Source organism: Suncus etruscus, chromosome 1 (genome assembly GCF_024139225.1).
Source record: "Suncus etruscus isolate mSunEtr1 chromosome 1, mSunEtr1.pri.cur, whole genome shotgun sequence".
Classification (NCBI taxonomy): Eukaryota; Metazoa; Chordata; class Mammalia; order Eulipotyphla; family Soricidae; genus Suncus; species Suncus etruscus.
Window position 1 is genome coordinate 173814710 of NC_064848.1, and position 11271 is coordinate 173825980.

At 44.0% G+C, this 11271-nt stretch overlaps 1 non-coding gene across 1 annotated transcript; it reads right to left on the minus strand.

Annotated features, from left to right (window-relative positions):
* Positions 1–3257: 3257 nt before the first annotated feature.
* On the minus strand, positions 3258–3376 carry LOC126033570 (5S ribosomal RNA). The gene has a single exon (XR_007504466.1). It is a non-coding gene; the product is annotated as a 5S ribosomal RNA (ribosomal RNA).
* Between the last annotated feature and the right edge of the window lie 7895 nt (positions 3377–11271).

An 11271-nucleotide genomic window follows, 5' to 3' on the forward strand; every position in this document is an offset into this window, starting at 1 on the left:
CGATCCCCCGGCGTCCCATATGGTCCCCCAAGCCAGGAGCGACTTCTGAGCGCATAGCCAGGAGTAACCCCTGAGCGTCACCGGGTGTGGCCCAAAAACCAAAAAAAAAAAAAAAAAAAAAAGACTCGATTCTGTGCATTTCTTTCATCGATGTCAGGCTGATGTGGAACATCCTCTAGTTTTAGCATATCATTAAATGTAGAGCGATCTGCCCTCCATGCAGACTGTTGCTGAGTCGCCTGGGTGTTGGGAGTACTCTTTGGAGTAAGTCAATGCCAAAGCAGTGGTAGGTCTTCTCTGGTAGAGATTTGGATCCTGGGAATGTTAAAGACAATTGTGGTTGTTTCCATAGATGGTATCCATTGTTCAGGTGTGTGTGAGCGATGCCCATTCTTCTGAGGCCTGAGCCAAATCATGCAAATGTTCAGGGTAAAAGGCCTAATTAAATTACCAAATTTGTGTTCCCATCTCTATTCGATAAGAACTTGTTTGCATATGTATTATTTTCCCATTTTAATGTGCCTATGTAAGAGAGAAGCAATGACACAAGATATTGTTGGTGCATCTGGGGGCCAACGAATAAAGTCCAACATTTCCCGTAACTTGGTATAAACGTGAAATTTATATAGAGTTACTCTTCTACCGGTATTGCTTATAAAACAGATCTCACGGGGAAAAATCAAACAATCAAATAACTAATCTAGTGGGCAAAATTGTCACTATATGAGGATATTCAAAAAGAGTTATAGATGTTAAGGGAATACATCTGAGATATACAAAAGAGATACATGTGACCCTTTTATGTTTTAAAAAGAAAAAAAGAAAGAAAACAAGGGTATTTGAAGACAACAGGAGATAGTTGAGTTTGAGACATGTTTTGCCGCATTACGGAACCCTATATTGTCCTTGAACTAGGGGTTATGCTGAAGCTGATTCTGGTATCATGCAACAGTCCATAGTTTGAAGGGGGCATGAGGGGACACCAAGCATGGGTCAACAGGCGTGTTGGTTGTAGTTGTTTGTAGAGGCATGAGCTGGGGACCAAAAGGGTGTCTTTCAATGAGGAGCTGGATGGTGGTGTTGGGGCAGAAGGTCAGTCTTGGTGTCTACCCAATTAAGAACTGAGGATAAGAAGGGTTGAATAAGGGGAAGATAATGGTTCAGGGTTTGGGTATGAGGAGGTAGGAGAGACAAAGGGGTGAGGGGAGAGGCAATACATAAAAAACTAGACACTAAAGGTCAATTTGAGTGTTTTATCAGAATCTTGGGCATCCTGATTCTATTCCTAGGAACAGTCTAGGATCAGGAACGTTTTTGGATAATGCTTAAAAAGTATATTTGCAAATGAACCCGCGCGGTCCAGAACAATTTCTTTTTTTTTTTTTTTTTTTTGTGGTTTTTGGGTCACACCCGGCAGTGCTCAGGGGTTATTCCTGGCTCCAGGCTCAGAAATTGCTCCTGGCAGGCACGGGAGGACCATATATGGGACGCCGGGATTCGAACCGATGACCTCCTGCATGAGAGGCAAACACCTTACCTCCATGCTATCTCTCCGGCCCCCAGAACAATTTCTTAAACAGCACAACTATATATTTATTTGGAAAGGCACAAGTGGAAGAAGTGAAAGTTCACAGAGGAAAACCACTGCAATAGTTTTAAACTAAAGAAATAGCTGTAGGGGCCGGGTGGTGGCGCTAGAGGTAAGGTGTCTGCCTTGCCTGCGCTAGCCTTGGACAGACCGCGGTTCGATCCCCCCGGTGTCCCATATGGTCCCCCAAGCCAGGAGCGACTTCTGAGCGCATAGCCAGGAGTAACCCCTGAGCAGTACCGGGTGTGGCCCAAAAACCAAAAAAAAGAAAAAAGAAATAGCTGTAGGGGTCAGAACAATAGTACAGCAAGTAGGACACTTGGCCTTACGCGTGATCTACTCAGGCTCAATGCACACCTCGGCCAGCCCCGCTCCTCTCAGCCCCAGCATTCTCTATAGTCTCCTGAGCACAGCCAAGAGTGATTCCTGAGTACAGAGCCAGGAGGAACCCCTGAGCATCCCTGGATGTGGCACAGAAACAAAAACAAAGAGCCATCCTGTTCATTTAAATGTGTTTATATTTGAAGTGCATACTTTGCACCACAAGAGGGGGCTGTTGTAAAATATTACAGTGTGAGCTTTATATAGATATATATATTTTTTTTTTTTACTTTTTTTTTTTTTGGTTTTTTTTTGGTTTTTGTTTTTTTTTGGGGGGGGGGCCACACCCGGCGATGCTCAGGGGTTACTTCTAGCTGTCTGCTCAGAAATAGCTCCTGGCAGGCACGGGGGACCATATGGGACACCGGGATTCGAACCAACCACCTTTGGTCCTGGATCGGCTGCTTGCAAGGCAAACGCCGCTGTGCTATCTCTCCGGGCCCTTTTTTACATTTTTAATATATTTTTTATTTAAATAACATAATTATAGTTGGATTACAATCACAAACAGAACACCCCCCTTCACCAGTGTAACATTCCCCTCTCCCAATGCCCCCCTCCCATCCCCTGCCTGTATTTGAGACAGGCATTCTACTACAGTTATTTGTTTCTAAGTTCAGTAAATTGTTTTTTTTTTTCCTTAAAGGATAAGGGTTAAAAAAAATAGTAAAGGTGTGACAGTGGCAATCGCCGTTGTTTGCATAGGCCCAGAAAAATATGGGGAAAACGGAAAAAATCCTTGGCCTGATTACAAGAAGGCCTCACCCCTGAAGTTTATTGGCATAAGACCAACTCTGGGTTCCAGGCACACCAGTCTGTCCAACCCGAGTCATTCTCCGTGGTCCCAGTGAAACTTTTTCACACTTTAGCTGTTGTTGGTATCAGGTTCCTGTATTTAAAGATTCTGGATTCTATGCATTTCTTTCATCGAAATCAGGCTGATGTGGAGCATCCTCTAGTTTCAGCACACCATTAGATGCGGAGCGATCTGCCCTGCAAGCAGGCTGTTGCTGAGTCGTCTGGGCATTGAGAGCACTCAATGCCAGAGCAGTAGTAGGTCTTCCCTGATAGAGGTTTGGATGCTGGTAATGTTATAGACAATTGTGGTTGTTTCCATAGATGGTATTCATTTATCAGGGGTGTATGGGCAATGCCCATTCTTCAGAGGCCTAAGCCAAATTATTATGCCAATGTTCAGGGTAGAAGGCCTAACTGCATTACAAACTTTGTGTTCACATCTCTATTAGGTAAGAAATTGTTTGCATATGTATGTATATATGTATGTATAAGCCTACAGCACCTGGTATTCCCAGGCAGTCTCCCATCCAAGTACTAACCAAGCCCGACCCTGCTTAGCTTTCGAGATCAGACAAGATCGGGCGCGTTCAGTGTGGTATGGCCATAGACTTTTTTTTTTACTTTTATTCTATAAAGGAGTAAATGTTTCCCTTTTAATCAGCTGTTTAGAATACGTGTCAGGGTGCCTATGATATTGTTGGTCAGTGGTTTGACCAATGATATCAAAAAACAAATTCAGGATTTTTTTTTGGTTTTTGGGCCAAACCCGGCGGTGCTCAGGGGCTACTCCTGGCTGTCTGCTCAGAAATAGCTCCTGGTAGGCATGGGGGACCATATGGGACACCGGGATTCGAACCAACCACCTTTGGTCCTGGATCGGCTGCTTGCAAGGCAAACGCTGCTGTGCTATCTCTCCGGGCCCCAAATTCAGGATTTTATTAACACATTTACATCATGTTTAAATACAAAAGAAAATAAGTGTTTGCTTGCTTCTTTTTACTTTTCTGAGCATGAAAAACTTAGGGTTTTTCTTTTACATTTCAGAATTTAGAACAAAAACTAATTTATCCAACTAAATACAATTATTTCTATATATTTAGAAGGTGAGAAGATGATTAGTTTTTCTATATAGGGTTTAGACCTTTCACCCAAATTGCACTAAGTGGAGAAAATGATCATATTTGCTAAAACTGATAAACATATGTGGGCTTCGCTCATATGGACAACACATCCTTGGAAATTGACAACTGAAGAGTGTGATATGTTTCAGAAAAATGCCTGCAGCATGCAATGAATGAAAAGATATAAAAGGGGGGCCGGGAAGGTGGCGCTAGAGGTAAGGTGTCTGCCTTGCTAGCGCTAGCATAGGACAGACCGTGGTTCGATCCCCCGGCATCCCATATGGTCCCCCAAGCCAGGAGTGATTTCTGAGCTCATAGCCAGGAGTAACCCCTGAGCGTCAAAATGGGTGTGGCCCAAAAACCAAAAAGAAAAGATATAAAAGGAAAATAAATAGAAAAAGTTACCCTTTCTGTTAAATGTACCAATGGTGACTTCATTTTATAGGGAGAAGTGACACTTCACAGCCTCATTGATTGCTTCATTTCTTTGCATATGGAAATGATTACCTTTTTGCTGTTTTTCTTATCAACTGTTGCTATGATTTAAAATACTGAAAAATCTTACTTCTAAGGAATGCAAAAAAGTGGTCTCTTCAGTTGCTAAAAGGCACACCCCACTGCTACAATTTTGTTGAACCCAAGTACACTTGAAAATTAATTAGATCATAATTTTTCAAAACGAAGTTAAAATGATTTAGCATTGAAAAAATGTCAAAGACCAAAACAACTTCTCAAACCAAATCTGCATCAATTTGAAGATCTGTAACTGAATCATCTCACTCAGGGTTTAAGCAAACTCTGAAGAACATTGCTAGAAATGAGGTTTTGAAAAATTCATAAGGGTCTAGGCTGGCACTAGAGCCTTAGTGGATAGGGCACATATTTGCCTTGCACGCAGCCAAACCGGGTTCTGTCCCTGGCATCCCATATGGTCCCCTGAGAATTTCTGAGTGATTGCTGAGTGTGGAGTCAGAAGTAACTCCTGAGCATCACAAGGAGTGGCCCAAAATTAAATAAAAATTTCATAAGGTTCGGGTAAATCTTCAGTGGGCTGGAGCACAAGTTCTGCTTGTAGAAAACCCAATTAATCAGGGCCAGAGAGGTAGCATGAAGGTAAGGCATTTGTCTTGCATGAAGAAGGATGGTGGTTCAAATCCCGGCATCCCATATGGTCCCTCGAGCCTGCCAGGGGCAATTTCTGAGCGTAGAGCCAGGAGTAACCCCTGAGCGCTGCTGGGTTTGACCCAAAAACAAAAAAACAAAACAAAAAAAAAAAGATAAAAGAAAACCCAATTAATCTCTGTAACCATATGATCCTTTAGCAATGAGCTTGGATTAGCCCTGAAAACTAACCAGGTGTAGCCCCAAATTAAAAAGTTAATTAACTAGTTAAAATTATTATAAATGCTCAGTGTAGAACACTTGCTTTGGATGTGTCAACCTGAATTTGATCCATGGAACAGCAAAAATAAACTAACAAACAGAAACTTGATAAAACCTTTATATTTGAGAGAAAAATTCAAAGGGTATTAATGAAGGGAAATAAATATATTATTTCTAATTTTTTGTTTTTGTTTTTGTTTTTTGAGCCACACCCAGTGATGCTCAGGGGTGACTCCTGGCTATGCACTCAGAAATCGCTCCTGGCTTTGGGGACCATATGGGACACTAGAGGATCCAATTGCGAGTCCGCCTAGGTCAGCATGTGCAAGGCAAACACCCTACCGCTTGTGCCACTGTTCCAGCCCCAAATATATTATTTCTGATTTTGGTTTTTGTTTTTGTTTTTGGGCCACACCTGGCATTGCTCAGGGGTTACTCCTAACTGTCTGCTCAGAAATAGCTCCTGGCAGGCACAGGGGACCATATGGGACACCGGGATTTGAACCAACCACCTTTGGTCCTGGATCAGCTGCTTGCAAGGCAAACGCCACTGTGCTATCTCTCCGGGCCCTATTTCTGATTTTGGTGGGCCAGAGAGTTATAGAGAGTACAGAAGTTACGGTGTTTGCCTTGCATATAGTTCCTGTAGGTTCCACCAGGGGATATTTTTTAGCATAGCCAAGAATATCCCCTGAACACTGAAGGGTGGAACCCCCAAAGCATCTCTAATATGGCAATTCTTGGAATAAAAGGCAGGTGCAAACCAAAAATAAATAATGAATGACTGGAATCTTTCACTTTTGCAAGTTGACTATTATGTTCCACAGCTGTACTATATGTATGAATACCTCAATATTTGCAAACCTGGTTTAAACATTTGCATGGAAAAAAGTGTCTTCTCTATTGGAATAGTATTAAACTTTTCATATTGGAATTGTTATTTTTAGCTCAAAGGATTAAGCAAATGATTTGCATGCAGGAGGCCTGGATTCAATATCTGGCTCCACATGGTCCCCCAGGCACCACCAAGAATGACACCCCATGCACCACTAGGACTGGTCAAAAGAAAAACACATTGTAATTTTTAAACTTTAAATTTTGGATCAGAGAAGTTAAGCTTCTTGCATTTCATTCATCTAACTTCAATTTAGCCCTCAGAATGGTTCCCTGAGTATGGCCAAGAGTGATCCCTGGGGGCCGGAGAGATAGCATGGAGGTAAGGCATTTGCCTTTCATGCAGAAGGTCATGGGTTGGAATCCCGGAGTCCCATATGGTCCCCCGTGCCTGCCAGGAGCAATTTCTGAGCATGGAGCCAGGAGTAACCCCTGAGCACCACCGGGTGTGGCCCAAAAACCACAAAAAAAAAAAAAAAAAAAGAGTGATCCCTGAGTAATGCAGGGGATGGGTTTCTCCCCCACCAAAAATTTTTTTTTTAAAGTTTTAAACTTGGGGCCAGAGAGACTGCATGGAGATAAGGTGTTTGCCTTGCATACAGAAGGACTGTGGTTCAAATCCCGGCATCCCATATGGTCCCCCGAGCTTGCTGGGGGTGATTTCTAAGCATAGAGCCAGGAGTAACCCCTGAGCACTGCCTGCCGGGTGTGACCAAAAAAAAAAAAAAAAACAGTTAAACTTAGGGGCTGGAGCCATAGCACAGCGGGAAGGCCTTGCACACAGCCACCACAGTACGAACCTATGGTCCCCTGAGCCTGTCAGGATTGGCTTCTGAGTGCAGAGCCAGGAGAAATCCCTGAGTGCCACTGGCTGTGACCCAAAAAAAACCCCTCCAAAAAAAGTTAAACTTAACAAATAATATGGGGGCCGGAGAGATAGCATGGAGGTAAGGCGTTTGCCTCTCATGCAGAAGGTCATCGGTTCGAATCCCGGCGCCCCATATGGTCCCCCGAGCCTGCCAGGAGTGACTTCTGAGCGTGGAGCCAGGAGTAACCCCTGAGCACTGCCGGGTGTGACCCAAAAACAAAACAAAACAAAACAAAACAAAAAAACAAAACAAAAAAACAAATAATATGAAGGACTGGAGAGGTAGCACAGTGGTAGGGCGTTTGCCTTGCATGCAGCAGATCCAGGACTGATGGTGGTTCGAATTCCAGCATCCCATATGGTCCCTTTTGCCTTCCAGGAGCGATTTCTGAATGCAGAGCCAAGAGTAATCCCTGAGCACCACCACCACCACCACCACCACCACCACTACAACAACAACAACAATAATAATAATATAAAAAGCTGATGCCAAAACTCAGATTAAGTGGTGGCATTTGGAAGTATACTTTGATCAGTAAAATGGCCAACCAGGCAAGACATTAGAACCATGACTTTCTTGTACAAAAGATCTGAGCATTTTTTTTTTTTTTTGGTTTTTGGGCCACACCCAGTAATGCTCAGGAGTTGCTCCTGGCTATGTGCTCAGAAGTTGCTCCTGGCTTGGGGGACCATATGGGACACCGGGGGATCGAACCGCGGTCCGTCCAAGGCTAGCGCAGGCAAGGCAGGCACCTTACCTCCAGTGCCACCACCCGGCCCCAGATCTGAGCATTTATGCCTTCCTTAGGTTATTGGCATATCTAGTATAAAATGTCATCGAGACATTGCCACAAAAACAGGATGCAACCCTCATAGGCAGTAAGGACAGTATAAACTTAGACTGCTGCCTTTGTTTTGTTTTAGGGTCGCACAGTAGAGCTCAGAGGATGCCCCTAGCACAGTCTCTGATTGGGGGTTGTTTCTGGCAGTGTTTGGGATAAACTCAACCCTCCTGTTGGCAAAGGATGCACTCTAACCTTTGAACTATCTTGCTGGCCCTCAAGATGACTACTTACTTTGTTTTGTTTGGGGGTCACACCTGATGGTACTTAGGGTTACTCCTGGCTCAGTGCTCAGAGAAAACTGGTGGCCTTGGTGGACCATATGGAATACCAGGGATAGAATCTGGGTAAATTATAAGAAAGCTTCTTACTTTTTTTTTGGGGGGGGGGCCACACCCAGTGACGCTCAGGGGTTACTCCTGGCTATGTGCTCAGAAGTCGCTCCTGGCTTGGGGGACCATATGGGACGTCTATATGGTCCTATATGGACCTATGTGGACGCCGCAGTCCGTCCAGGCTAGCGCAGGCAAGGCAGGCACCTTACCTCTAGCACCACCGCGCCAGCCCCAACTATTTACATTTTTAATTAAGGTGTTAAATTCTGATTTTACTTTTCTTTTTTTTTTTTTTTTTTTTTTTTTTTTGGTTTTTGGGCCACACTCGGCAGTGCTCAGGGGTTACTCCTGGCTATCTGCTCAGAAATAGCTCCTGGCAGGCACGGGGATATGGGACACCGGGATTCGAACCAACCACCTTTGGTCCTGGATCGGCTGCTTGCAAGGCAAACACCGCTGTGCTATCTCTCCGGGCCCGATTTTACTTTTCTTAAGAATTCATTAAGCTGGGGCCGGGTGGTGGCGCTGGAGGTAAGGTGCCTTGCCTGCGCTAGCCTTGGACGGACCGCGGTTCGATCCCCCGGTGTCCCATATGGTCCCCCAAGCCAGGAGCAACTTCTGAGCACATAGCCAGGAGCAACTCCTGAGCGTTACTGGGTGTGGCCCAAAAACCAAAAAAAAAAAAAATTCATTAAGCTATCTTCATATTCTCTTGATTTTTATTAGTGTTCTGATTTATACTTTCTTTGAGTTCTGTGAGCAACCTCCATATTTCTTCTCTAAACTCCATTTCTGAAAGACTTCTTAGGTGATGGGAATTTTGCACTGGTGAAGGGGGGTGTTCTTTACATGACTGTAATCATACAACTATAATCATATTTGTAATCACGGTGTTTAAATAAAGATAATTATTAAAAAAATAAATTAATTAAATGAAAAATATAAAATGCTGATACGAGCCGGAGAGATAGTATAGAGGTAGAGCGTTTGCCTTGCATGCAGAAGGATGGTGGTTCGAATCTCGGCATCCCATATGGTCTCAGGAGCGATTTCTGAGCATAGAGGAGTAGCCCCTGAGCGCTCCCGGGTGTGACCCAAAAAAACAAAAAACAAACAAACAAAAAGGCTTTAGGGGCCTGAGCAGTGGCACAGTAGGGCGCTTGCCTTGCACATAGCTGACCTAGGATGGATAGCGATTCGATTTCCCGGTGACGGATATGATTCCCAAACCAGGAGTGATTTCTGAGCACGTAGCCAGGAGTAACCCAATTCTAGCTCCTTTATAAATACTTTTTCTTTTTATCTTGGTCAAGTTCTTCTTCATGTACATCTTTACACGAAAGAGGAAAAACTATGAACTGGGCCCCTTTAGTGGAGGGTGTAAGTTGTCTGTAGTGTCTCCTTGTTGCCTCTGGACCTCTCTGCAGTGTACATACCAGTGATTCCTCTCCTAACCACCATGTTTATCACACTTGAATTCTTGTCCAATGTTTTGCTTCCAAACATGCTCCATATGTGCCTATCCCACTCTCCTCTCTCTATGAGCTCAGCTTTTGGCGGTCAACTTTTCCTTGCTCTTCCCATCTTATGACTTTACCCACTAACTTGTCATTTGGCAGATGATTAGTTATTTAAGAGAAATCTGTTCAGCATTAATCATATTTTTTCTTATGAGTTTCAAGGATGTGAGATAAAAAAAAAGTTACGACTTAAAATTTAGAACTGAAAAACTTCCTACTCCTCCACACTGGCATGTCTGAGACAAGGCCATGTCAGCTTTGTTAATAACTGGAATCCCATTTCCACAAGAGGAATGCTTGCACGAGAAGTTAAAGATAAACAATGTAAATATTTCGAGTTTCTGGGGAACATAGTGTCAGCCCACAGCAGAGAAGATATGGCATTCGAGCCAAAGAGAAGAGAGAAAATCCCAGGCATTTAGACTCTAGGGAGCCAAGCAAGTAGAGAGACATGAAAGGCAGACTGGGAACTGGTGGTTCCTGCAAAGAACTACGAACTGGAAAACAACTCACACAGAAACTTGATGGCTTTGCAATAATGAAAAATAGCTAAGAATGGTTAGAAAAAAACACATACACACACAACTGGGTCAGATGGAGAGAAGGGCATTTGCCTGAAATGCAATGAATCCAGACTCAATCCCCAGCACCAGACATGGTCCCTTGAGCCCAACCAGGAGCAATCCCTGAGTACAGAGCCAGGAATAAACCTTGAGCACTTCTGGGTATGGTTCAAATCCCCCTCCCACCTGAAAAAAAGAAATAACTAATTATGTATCACTTTTTTTTTTTTTTGGTTTTTGGGCCACACCCGGCGGTGCTCAGGGGTTACTCCTGGCTGTCTGCTCAGAAATAGCTCCTGGCAGGCACGGGGGACCATATGGGACACCGGGATTCGAACCAACCACCTTTGGTCCTGGATGGGCTGCTTGCAAGGCAAACGCCACTGTGCCATCTCTCCGGGCCCAATATGTATCACTTTTAAAATAATATTTTCCTACCAGAATGCATCTCCTTTGTCTATGATAAATGCAGTAATGAAGTCTAGTTTTATGGTTCCCGATTATTACTTAAATATAACTGGTGAGGGGAGCAGAGCGATAGTACAGCAGGTATAGGATTTGCCTTGCACTCAGCTGACACAGATTTAATCCCTGATATCCAATATGGTTCTCTGAACACTGCCAGGAGTGATTCCTGAGTGCAGAGCCAGGAGCACTGGGTGTGGCCCCAAAATAAATAAACAAAAAAGTTGGAGCACTATTGGGGTCAGAGCAGTGGCACAAGCGGTAGGGCGTTTGCCTTGCATGTACTGACCTAGGACGGACCACAGTTTGATCCCCTGGCATCCCATATGGTCCCCCAAGCCAGGAGCGATTTCTGAGTGCATAACCAGGACTAACCCCTGAGCGTCACTGGTGTAGTTCAAATCCCCCAAAAAAAGTTGGGGGAGGGGAGAGGTTATATCAGAGAAGAGGGTGGTAACAGATATACCTGCCTTAGAAACAGAGGTCAAGTTCAATCCCTAGAGCCAACATATT